This window comes from Rhinopithecus roxellana, chromosome 14, assembly GCF_007565055.1.
Source record: "Rhinopithecus roxellana isolate Shanxi Qingling chromosome 14, ASM756505v1, whole genome shotgun sequence".
NCBI classification, from domain to species: Eukaryota; Metazoa; Chordata; class Mammalia; order Primates; family Cercopithecidae; genus Rhinopithecus; species Rhinopithecus roxellana.
Window position 1 is genome coordinate 69,747,233 of NC_044562.1, and position 12,623 is coordinate 69,759,855.

At 41.5% G+C, this 12,623-nt stretch overlaps 1 protein-coding gene across 4 annotated transcripts in view; it reads right to left on the reverse strand.

Moving 5' to 3' along the window:
- OSBPL6 (oxysterol binding protein like 6) overlaps positions 1 to 12,623 on the reverse strand; it is a 201,845-nt gene that overhangs the window by 119,089 nt on the left and 70,133 nt on the right. The gene's annotated exons all lie outside the window — the stretch shown is intronic.

Here is a 12,623-nt window from a genome sequence, read left to right on the forward strand (position 1 = left end):
TCTGTTGCCCGGGCTAGAGTGCAGTGGCATAATCTTGGCTCACTGCAACCTCTGCCTCCCGGGTTCAAGTGATTCTCTTGTCTCAGCCTCCCAAGTAGCTGGGATTACAGATGTGCACCACCATGCCCAGCTAATTTTTGTATTTTTAGTAGAGACAAGGTTTCACTATTTTGGCCAGGCTAACCTCAAACTCCTGATCTCAAGTGATCCATCCGCCTCAGCCTCCCAAAATGCTGGGATTACAGGCATGAGCCACCATGCCTGGCCCCACTATCTTTCTACCCTTGCCCCTTTTCCTTTCCGTATATTTCCTTAGTTAATGACATCAGTATATATCATTAAATCATGCTAGAAAATAGTTATTTTTCCATTACCATTTCATTTCTCTACTCCCAATCGTTATCTCCTCCAGGCCAGCTTTCACTGTCATCGGAGTTATCTTTCTTAAAACATAGATTTGATCATGTCATCCTCTTGCTCAATTACTCTCTATTGCTTGGGAAAAAGATCTATGGACCTAGGAGTGCGCTTCAGAGATGCAGATGTAATGTCTACAACTGCTCCATCTTTGTAAGCCCACCTGCACCATGTGCACATATGCCCATGGCAGGTGCTCGTGCTTTTTGCTACAGTATGCAAGATGAATGCTAAAGTGTGCTAAAGCTCAAGCTCGGGAAAGCGTCTGAAATTGGATACGAAAATTTGTGTGTCTTTGATTTAAAAAAAAAAAAAAATCAAGGAATCTGTCCTAGAGGACAATTTTTAAACTGCTCAGCAGGGTACAATCTGAAGTTTAATTTGCATCCTAGTTACACTCCTATATCTGAAACATACTGTGGAGTGGACAACAAAAGAGATGTAAATATATTTTTGGTGTTTGGATATTGTAATATTGGTTTGAAATTTCTTTTTTTTTTTTTTTTTTTTTTTTTTTTTTTGAGACGGAGTCTCGCTCTGTCGCCCAGGCTGGAGTGCAGTGGCCGGATCTCAGCTCACTGCAAGCTCCGCCTCCCGGGTTTACGCCATTCTCCTGCCTCAGCCTCCCGAGTAGCTGGGACTACAGGCGTCCGCCAACTCGCCCGGGTAGTTTTTTGTATTTTTTTAGTAGAGACGGGGTTTCACCGTGTTAGCCAGGATGGTCTCCATCTCCGGACCTCGTGATCCGCCCGTCTCGGCCTCCCAAAGTGCTGGGATTACAGGCTTGAGCCACCGCGCCCGGCCTGAAATTTCTTAAATTCCAAGTTTCACCTTAGAGAGAATACATAGTTATAAACATGTAGACTTACATTGTGTTTACTTAATTAAACCTAGGGACTCCCTTATGGTGTCCCTGGATTTGAATGAGATCAGTGGTAAAGGCCAGAGGCCTAACAGCCTAGGTTCAAAGCCTAGCTCAGTCAATTACCAGTAATGTGACCTTGGGCAAGTTACATAGCTTCTGTTCCATGATCTATCTGTGAAGATGGAGAGAGTAACAGTACCTGCCTTTTGGGATTCTTTTGAGGATTAAATTAGTTTATTATGTACAGTTTACTAGTTTATTTATGTATACCACTTAGGACTACATAAGTGCTTGCTATTATTATAGTTATCTATAGAAAGCCAAGACTCAAGTTTGCAAGAGATAATCACAGAGCAAAAAAAATTGACCTTGCCCACATAAGCCTCAAGCTTTAATCAACTGAGTTAATTAGCCAGAGAATACTAACAAAGATGGCCATTTTCACTAATGTTTTTATCAATTGAAAAGTGTTTCAAGCCTATCTGATAAAATTCTTTTACTAACTTGCAATAACTAAAAACATCAGCTCAGAATATTTCCAAGGCACACTATAGGTACACTAAAATAATTACTTTGAACAGAAAAAAGCCAGAGCTGCTCTTTCCTGGGCAGCAAATCAATGGGCATCTCATTGCTTACCACGTGCCCAATGTAAAAGGAAAATGCTAAGCAGGAAATTGGGAAGAAAGATAAAGGAGCTCAATGACTCAGCTTTCAAACAAGCTGGTGTCTTGTTTGCCAGAGATATGGACTATTAGGCATTAGTAACACCCACCTGGCCAAGAAAAAAACTGTGAAATGTAGATCCCAACATCAGCAAATCTGTGGACGAATCAAAGTAAGTGTATGCTGGATGCCTGAGCTGACTTTCTCTGAGTTATATGGTTATGCGATGTACTTGGGACTGCCTCTGTTTAAAATTTTCAGCCAAAAAATGCTATTTTCACCCATATTATAAATATTGCCATTGTATACACAGTAGTATTTGTTCCCCAACAAACTGACAAAAGGATCACTTTACTGTTTACTAATGGCATAATAATCAGACCTTAGGTTAAAATACTTTTTATTTACCTGTTTACTTTTGTTTTTTTGAAACGGGGTCTCACTTTGTCACCCAGGCTGGAGTGCAGTGGCACAATCTGAGCTCACTGCAACCTCCACCTCCCAGGCTCAAGCAATCCTCCCACCTCAGCCTCCCAAGTAGCTGGGAATACACGCATGCACCACCATGCCTGGCTATTTTTTGTAGAGATGGGGTTTCACCATGTTGTCCAGGCTGGTCTCAAACTGTGAAGCTCAAGTAATTCACCTGCCTTGGCCTCCCACATTGTTGGGACTACAGGCATGTGCCGCAGCACCCAGCCATATTAAAATACTTGGTTAATATTGAAATTAGAGAAAGAGAGAATAAAGCCGAAATTCCTTAGCCTACTATTAAAGATCCTCCATGATCTTACCTCAACTAACTTTCCACCTTTCTCTTCCAGGATATGCTTCTTGAAATCTTCAAGCAAATGAAACATCTTGCAATTCCCCTAATCATACTCATTCTTTACCACTCTGTGCATTTCCTCTACCTAGAACAGTCTCCCTATTACATCTCCAAAATCTAAATCCCATCCTTTTCAGGCCCTGTCTGGATGACAAGAAGCCATTCTCTGTGGCCTAGTGGAATTATCCAGGATCTTAAGTTTCATAACTTTCACTCAGCACCTATGGAAATTTCCTCAGCCCATCTTGATCAGAGTTATTGACACGTGTCTTTTATTTTCAAGACTGGATGCTTTCTGAGGGCAATGTCTACAACTGCTCCATCTTTGTAAGCCCACCTGCACCATGTGCACATATGCTCATGGCACATGCTCGTGCTTTTTGCTACAGTATGTGAGAAAGATGCTAAAGTGTGCTAAAGCTCAAGTGACTGATCATTTAAATCAAATGGACAAGTACATACACTCAAACAAGTTTTGCTGAAGAAAGACTTCAGTTAAAAAGATATGCAATGAGACTTGCTTTCTTGTGAAGCAAGCTGAGAGAAAAGAATTGTAATGCTACTCCCAGGGCATTTACCAACTAGTGATCTGCCAACAGCTACCAACAGTGGTGCATTAAAAGCTTCCTTCCCATTGATGTAGCTGATAATATAGCTCCAAGTTAGATAAATCATAAGACAGCTGATCCTGTCTTCCCCTGCTTCAAACTTAAAATACTGTTTGCCTCTGGGGCTTTGGATCAGGAGCTCTCAAGACCTGCGTATACAGTGATCATTTCAATCATCATCTGTAATATGCCTTTAACACTAAATATCCAAGTGCCAAAATGCAAAAATTACGGAATCTGATACATAACAGAACCCACAAGTGCCAAGACAGGGAAAGATGAACAAAAGTATATCTAAACATCAGCAGTCTGATACTACTTGGGCAGAAGTTGACAAGTCCTAACATGGCACTTGGCAGTAACTGAAACGCTTTTTGGATCGCCAAGTGGAGGCTGATTTCACTCTTACATGAAGCTCCAGGGCTGTGCTGAACAGCAAGTTCTTGCCAGACCATTGGACAGGTGCCCACTGTCTGTAGTCTTGTGTTCACAGACGACATTTCTCTGGCTACTCAGTTTAAAAACTGTTACATAAATGAGTTTTGATATTCACTCTTGGACAAAAGTAATTTTCCTAAGCCTCAAATCCTGAAAGAACAATCTAAGTCCTAAACCAGATGAAAGAACAGACTTTTACAGAACTGTCTTGATTAAGTTGTGCTAATGGGAAATTTTCTGTTGGGTCCTCTATGTGGTAGGGCTTTCATACGGAACATTCAGTCTAGAATATCGTGTTTCTAGTATCTATTGGATTACTGGAATGGCAACTGAATCCTTGGGCAGGGAGCAGGAGATTCTAAGCGTTTTAACTGAGTCAGTCTTTAAAATAACTATTATGTATATTCTTTAAAGTATAAACATGTTTGCCACATGAAAATTGAGGTCAAAATAATGTTTAAAATTATTAATAAATTAGGTAAACACTGTTAGTGGCACTACCATAAATTAAACAATGATTTTGAAATGATAAAATAGACCCTCAACAAGTCTAAGGTTTGTATAATCTGTATCATTTTTCATATATAGCTTTACTGAATAACCCTGGCTGAATTTCTCTTTTTTGTTTTGTTTTGTTTTTAAGCAAAAACAAAACATTGTGAAGCAGCCGAATTTCTCTTTGAGTCAGTTCTTCAGCCTCCCAGTCTGCTTTGAGGGAATTATTTCGAGCTGCCCCTTTTCTTAGGCCTCTTGCTGTATCTCCCTTCATCTGGATTTCCATTTGGTTTCCACAGTGACTTGTTTGCTCATTAGAGCACAACAAAATTTAACAACTAAATCAAGCATATTAGCATTCTTATGACTAAAGCTTCCTGTATTTAAATAGATGGTATTATCAGTAAAATTGAAATAAATTTTAAAATGCCGAGACCGTGAACAATGCCATCCATTACAATTCAAAGCTGTTCTTCCGGAAATATAATTTGATGTCATAGGCTGATTTTAAAAAACTGGATAGGGCAAACAAGGTAGACTATGTTATCACATAACCGCAATTTCCTTGAAATTGAGAGCTTCCTTCGGGCACAAGTGGGAGTCTGTGGTACTGTGTAAAGATAGCATATGCTTCGGAGTTAAACAGGCTTAATTCGAATCCCAGTGTTGATATTTTCTAACTTTGAAACCCTGGGCAGGTTACTCAGCCTATCTGACCCTCTATTTCCTTATCTGCAAAACGGGGATTTGGCCTGATAAAACCTAGTTCAAGTTGCTTTTGAGACCACAGGTAAGGTGTTCAGGGCCAAGTGCTGTAAACTTTCTAACACAGATCAACTAATACTAGGTTAACATTTTTCTTTTTCAAAACCAAGAGCAATGGATTATTTCAACAACTCTATATACATCATACTTTCTTCACACTAAAGAATTGCCATCTCTGGGAGAAATTACATCCCCAAATGATTAAAACATTCATATCAAACATCCAACTTTTGTGAGGCTCATAGAAATAAAGACCATGAATTTAGAAATTCAAAGCACCACAAAGAATAGGCAGCTGTCATGAGGCGAGTGGCTGAGAGCCCAGTGTCTGGAACCATGTCGCTTCACATTCCTACTCTGCCACCCTCTCTCTGTGTGATGCTGGGAAAAGTATGCCTCCTTTCTGTTCCTTGATTTCCCTATCTGTGAAATGTGGCTACTAAGAGAATGTTCACCTCACAGAGTTGTAATGAGAATTAAACAACATTGCCTATTACGTAGGAAGTGCTCAATGTTACCTTTTATTATTATTAAAGCAGCTTTGCCCAAAAGTCACATTGCACATATTTCCAGATTCAAATCATTCAGTCATGCTTTATGATTCTCCCTGTTCATCCCTCTCTACACAAAAAGAAAACAAGTGGTCATCTTTGATAAGGGAGCCAAATTGAAGAATTTCTTAGAAAGCATTAACTGCCTGATTGCTATTCTCCATAGTGCAGACCTGTCCTGAACCTACCCCTAACCCTGCTGCAGAGGTCCTATCACAGGCTCCCTCTTTACTACCAGGCAGTTGACAAGCCTGGCCTACTCAGGGAGCAAAGAGAGGCTGTGGCCACTAACCCATACCTGGACCAGCCAGGGTGCTATCATCTGCCCTGCCCAACATTCCGCAGCAGTAGTAAAGCAAGCATTATCGGCACAGAGCAGACTCTCAATTAAGTTGGGATGAATGACATGAACCTGGCAAGTGATAAAGCTGGGAGCTTTGATCTCCATAAAGGTCAGAATTCAGTAACCGGCTGCCACTATGCTTTTCCTATATTTGCCTTCCTAAGTGATGGCCCTACCTCAGGATCCACTTGAATTCTGACTGAATGCCTATATTGTGCCTGGCCCCGAGCATGTGGCAGTGGGAAATCAGATACTATTCCTGCTCTCTGGAGCTTACTCTGTAATATAACAAGTCCCCCTGGAAGGGAGAGGCAGGGTTTGGAGTCTGGAAATAGGAGTAATGCTAACACTGGGAAAAATTCATTCCCTCCCTCCCTTGGGTTGCAATGACCAGAGTCTTCATACATTTTAAATGAACTCTACTGACATCTACAAAACAGTTAAGAATCTATATTTGAATTCCCTCACATTGCTGTTGGGAACATGAATTGGTATGACTACTTTAGAAAAATGTTTGGCAACATCTTCTAAAGGTACAAATACTCTATGACCCAGCAATTCCACTTTATATACCCAAGAGAAGTGAGTGTTTATGCCCATTAAAAGACAAATTGTTCACAGTAGCTTTACAAACGTTCAGAGTAGTCCCAAACTTAAACTAACCCAAATGTCCATTAACAACAGAATACTGCGGGAGCTTCCATGTTGGCAAACACAATGAGGTCCTGGAAGAGTGACACACCCAAGGGGGGCACGGAAGCTCCACATGCCCTCCCGGCCCGTCCCCTCATGTATTGCCCTATACCTCTCTTCCGTCTGGCGTTCCTCAATTGTATCCTTTATCATAAACTGCTAAATGGTATTAAAGAAAAATTAAATGAGCAGAGAGCTATACCCTGGCCTGCCAATACTGACACACAAGAGAACAAGAGCTATGCAAAGCGATATGAACCAATCCAAAAAGCATACCCTCAGCACAAACACAACGTTGCAGATTGAAGCTCAGTGCACATATAATCATGCAGGAAGCACTGGAGGCCATCTTACGACAATGGGGCAAAAAGTCTGAAGATGGGTGCCAACATGCTCAGGATGGAGGAAAAAATGGACAGGGGTGTCACTTGCTGCCATCTCTGAGCGCTACCAACCCAGATGTGAACCTGCCTCAATGCTCTGGCTATAAGGAAGAATTAATGTCTCCATTTTCTGGAAAAAAAAAAAAAGAGAGAGAAAATATAGAATATTGTGGAATAGCCATACGATGAAATAATAAACAGAAATGAAAAAGAATAAATGACAGATTCATGCAACAACATGGATGAATTTCAACATGAAAGAGGACCACTGTATAATTCCATTTATATGAAGTTCAAAGACAGGTTGCACTAATGTGTGGTGACAGCAATCAGAATGGCATTCCAAGGGGAGTATGGACTGAAGAAGTCATGAGAGAACCGTCCAACATAGTAGAAATGCTCTATATCTTCATCTGGAGGTGGTTTTGTGTATCCATATAGATACAAAAAATAATCGCAGTTACATTTAAGATGTGTGTACTTTACCATAATTGTACCTTTTAGAAAATTTAAATAAGGGCCAGGTGCACTGGTTCACACCTATAATCCCAGCACTTTGGGAAGCCGAGGCAGGCAGATCACCTGAGGTCAGGAGTTCGAGACCAGCCTGGCCAACATGGAGAAATCCTGTCTCTACTAAAAATACAAAAATTAGTCGAGTATGGTGGTGGGTGCCTATAATCCCAGCTACTCGGGAGACTGAGGCAGAAGAATTGCTTGAACCTGGGAGGCGGAGGTTGCAGTGAGCCAAGATCACGTCATTGCAATCCAGCCTGGGCAACAAGAGTGAAACTCCATCTCAAAAAAAAAAAAAGAAAATAAAAATTTAAATAATCTAAAAGCACCATATTTACTTTAAAACCTTTAGCGTTCTCCAGCCTTCAATCAGTCATTCACTCCCTCATTCATTCATGCCAATATTTACTCACCACCTACCACTATGGTAAGCACTGCAAGCCCACCATGCATGGCTTTCATCATTAGGAAGTATGGATATTAGTGGAGAAAATCACTTCACTGATAGCATCATTCATTTGGCAATAAATCAAAACTACTTTCTGACACCTCATCTGTTCTTTTTTTTTTTTTTTTTTTTTGCAATTACTTGACATTTTATATGTTGCTTATATTTACAGCTGGTCTCAATTTAAAATGTAAATTCCTTGGTTGTTCCAAACTTTTCCATGCTGTTAAATGCCTAGTGCAGTGTCTTATACACAGCAGGCATGTGACAATTTCACATTTAACCTGTCACATCACAGTACTTTTCTTGGCCTCAAGTTTTCTGGCCAGTGTTCTTTTCTCTGGGTTTTTCACTTTTCTCTGCGCCTGATGAAACCTGAAAATCACTTACTAGAATAATATATAGCTTATACTTATATATATCCTACAATGAGAGTATTAGATGTAGCTTTTGTTATTTTCAGTTGTTTTTTTTTCATCCTATAATAGAGCTTAAGAGTATGGGAGAGGTGAAATGGGGAAAGGGAGGAGATAATAGATAGACTCATGTCATTGAAGAAAATGATAAACCTTGATTTTTGTTTTTTTGAGAAGGAGTTTCACCCTGCCACCCAGGCTGGAGTACAGAGGCACGATCTCGGCTCATTGCAACCTCGGCCTCCCAGGTTTAAGCGATTCTTCTGCTTCAGCCTCCTGAGTAGCTGGGACTACACATGCATGCCACCATGCCTGGCTAATTTTTATATTTTTAGTAGAGACAGGGTTTCACCATGTTGGCTAGCTGATCTCGAACTCCTGACCTCAGGTGACCCACCTGCCTCGGCCTTCCAAAATGCTGGGATTATAGGCATGAGCTACTACGTCTGGCCTAAACCTTGTTTTAACAGTTTGCAGTGCATTAGCAAAAACAAAAACAGCCATGTCTCTCTGGCTCTCCTCCCCATGCTGCTCAAGACCCCACTGACGCCATCTGTATCAACATGTCCAGAAAACACCCTTGTGAATGACACAGAGAGTGCCAGTCTTATCTATCTCCTAGTATTTTTTTTAAGTGCAACTTTTCTAAGGGACACTAATGAGGAAAAGATTTAAAAGTTCCAGGAAAAAGCTTGGACCCCACAATCAAATGTAGTTAACAATAGTAATAATGGAGCTCACAAATGGGGGCAAGTTGAAAGAACTTTGAATTGCTTTAGTTTCATAATTTTCTTTTCTGTGGTCTTGTTGCACTTAGTGATTCTTGAAGCCACCTGTTATCACTGGAGTGAAGAGACTGTGAGGGGTGGTGCTCTGAGGTCTCAACTTCGCTCCATGTGTTAAGGCTTTGTGTTCATGTTCCTGCTGACCTGTGGGATCCGAGCAACTGAGTACCATCTGCTCCCTCACAAAAGCCATGCCCACCTTACAGACGGAGCAAGCTGATCAACCACAAGCCCCATGGCTTCCGCGGTAGAGCATGCTGACATAACAGAATTGGCTTCTGTTTGGTTCTCTCACTGTTCAAAGGGAGAATCCCAAATGCCACATGATTTCACTTTCCGTCCTCTTCTGAGACACCAGCTCACTGTAAATTTTAAGGTATCATCCTGGGTGCAATCACTGTAAGTCATACTCTAAGTTGTAATAGGTCAATAAACAGCTGAACGGTTAGTGTTATCCTACAAAAATCAGAAACATACATATATAGGGCTCCAATAGTTCACGGGGCTCACTGTGGTCTTCTTTGGGATTCAGACCAGAATCCCCAACAGGCCCTGTGAATCTCGTTGTGATCTGCCCCTGCTTCCTTCCTTGCCTCATCTCACACCATGTTACTCGTCCTCTTAATTCCTAAAGCACATTCTGTTTCCTTTGCCCGAAAAACACTTCTTTCCCTTTCCTTTCCATCTAGTTAATCCCAATTCAGCCTAACCGTCAGTTTCCTGGGGAAGTATTCTCTGATCCTGCAGGCTGGGCCGGATCTCTCTGCTTTGCAGTCTCATAGCACCTGCATTTTTGTTTTAGCATTTATCACAGTTTGCAATTAGAGATTTCTGTGATTTTTTTCAGGCATATGTTTTACCCACTAGTCTGCAAGTTTCTCAAAGCTACATGATGCTCAGTAAATATGTGTAGAACAAAGTGGGGGAGGAAGGAAAAAGGTAGAGGAGGGAAGGGAAGGGAGAGAGAAAGAAAATAAAAAACAAAGTTTACGAAGGTAGTGCCTGCTTCAGTCTTGTCAGATTTAGGCTAGTGACAGGCCCTAATCCAATCCATATGAGACTCCCCACCAAAAGGCTGCCATGCTTCCAAGAGCTGGGACAAATCTTCCCACTGAAAGCCACCACAAAAAAGAACCAGTAACCTCGAATACGCTGAGGGACAATTACTCAATCCTGGAACTGGAACTTGGAAAACAGCATGAATAAATTAAAGTATCCAGCCGGCACATTGGCCCGCACCTGTGATCCTAACACTTTGGGAGGCTAAGGCAGGAGGATCACTTGGGCTCAGGAGTTTGAGACCAGCCTGGGCAATATAGGGAGATCCTGTCTCTCCAAAAAATAAAAATAAATTAGCCAGGCCTGGTAGCATGCACCTGTGGTTCCAGCTACTTAGGAACTTAAGGTGGGAGGATCACTTGAGCCCAGAAGGTTGATGCTGCAGTGAGCCATGACTGCACTACTGTACCCCAGCCTGGGTGACAGAGCAAGATGCTATCTCAAAAAAAAAAAAAAAAAAAAAATCTCATCTGGGCCAGGGGAAGTGACTTATGCCTACAATCCTAGCACATTGGGACGCCAAGGCAGGAGGACTGCTTGAGACCAGGAGTTAAAGATCAGCCTGTACAAAATAGCAACATAGCAAGACCTCATCTCTAAAAAAAGTTAAAGAAAATAACCAGCCAGTACTAGCTACTCAGGAGGCTGAGGCAGGAGGATTGCTTGAGCCCAGGAGTTGGAGGCTGCAGTGGGCTATGATCACACCATCGCACTCTAGCCTGGGCAAAAGAGCAAGACTCTGTCTCTAAAGAAAAAAAAAAAAGTATCCTGGTATCCTATGCAAACTTTTTGGGTGGTGTTTAGTCATCTTATGGCAACACATATGAATTTTTAATAAGAACAATTAGTACAAAACCCTAAAAAAGTAAAATATTTAAAAAGTCACTGTGCCCTACTGACAATACTCTTGAGTTTTCACATTCCCTTTGAGGTCTACACAAACGATTCCCAATGTAAGGGCTAGGGACCCACTGGAGAATATGCAATTGTAAGGGGCCTGAAAATACACACACAGAGGAAGTATTGCCTGCAGACTGAATACATTAAAACCCAATTATTACCATGTTGAAGACCAGGAAATTTTGTATGTTGAAAAAGGTCCTCGTTCTCCAAATAGTTCAAAGCTATGCAATTTAGAAATCAGTTATAATTGGTCTTGTTTCCCAGCACAAATGTTAGAGGTCCTCTTGTGAAATGGGCCCTTATCACTCTGTCTGAGTCAAAATTGTTTTCAACCTCATTAGGGAACTCACGAGACATGCAAGGCGCTGCAGTGCCTAATCTAGTGCTTAGAGGAATATGGTCAATTTTCAGGAGTTAACATTTCTAAATTGCTATAGGGTCTTTAAAGGAAATGATGCCATAAAAACCCACAGTGTTAGTGTGATAATGATCAGTTTAGACATTTATATGAGAGAATGATGCTTCAAATCAAGTAATTTCAAGGGACTTAATTTACTTTTTTTCATGTTTTATGGGTTTTACTTTTTCCTGGTTAGATAATTTTCAGAACTGAGTGATATAACTGAAAGATATTACTGGACAAAGCAATTGACATTCACCAAGGAAGGTAGGGTAGTGTCCCATATCACAGCCCCGTTGTGGGTGACAAGGAAGGGAGACTCTGCCACCAGACAGCTCCCTGAGCTTTATGTGAACATGCCAGCCCCCTCTGTTGTAAATGTGGGCTATAAGTGACTAAAAGCACTGGCCAAACAGCAGAAAGAAGAAGCTTCAGGGATCCTGAGGCAGTTTTAAATTCATCATCATCATTTTAGAAAATACTGAGAATTTTCTGTTTCACCTGTGTACACACACACACACAAACATGGGTACATGGTTGAGTGTCTCTGCCGGTCCTCAGACATGAGGTATGAGAGATGACGTTTTGCAGGCAGGAGCCTGCCATGTCCTCAAGCACATGTTCACAGTCACAGAGAGAAGAGAATGATTACCAAGCATCCCAATACAGCAGAAAACCACACTTACCAGGAGTTAGATGTCTGGGTTTCTAGTCATGGTTCTGCTGCCTTGATGTGTGTCACTTTGTACAAGTAACTTACCATCTCTGGGGCTTGAACTCTTTATAAACCAGGGATGCTAGGCTGCTAGAGGATTGCAAAGCTTCTTCCAGCTCTGACAGTCTATTCTTTCTTGTGAGACTGAGTTTCGCTTTTGTTGCCCAGGCTGAAGTGCAATGGCGCAATCTCAGCTCACTGCAACCTCTGCCTTCCGGGTTCAAGCGATGCTCCCATCTCAGTCCCCCAAGTAGCTGAGATTACAGGCATGTGCCACCATGCCCGGCTAATTTTGTATTTTTAGCAGAGATGGGGTTTCATCATGTCG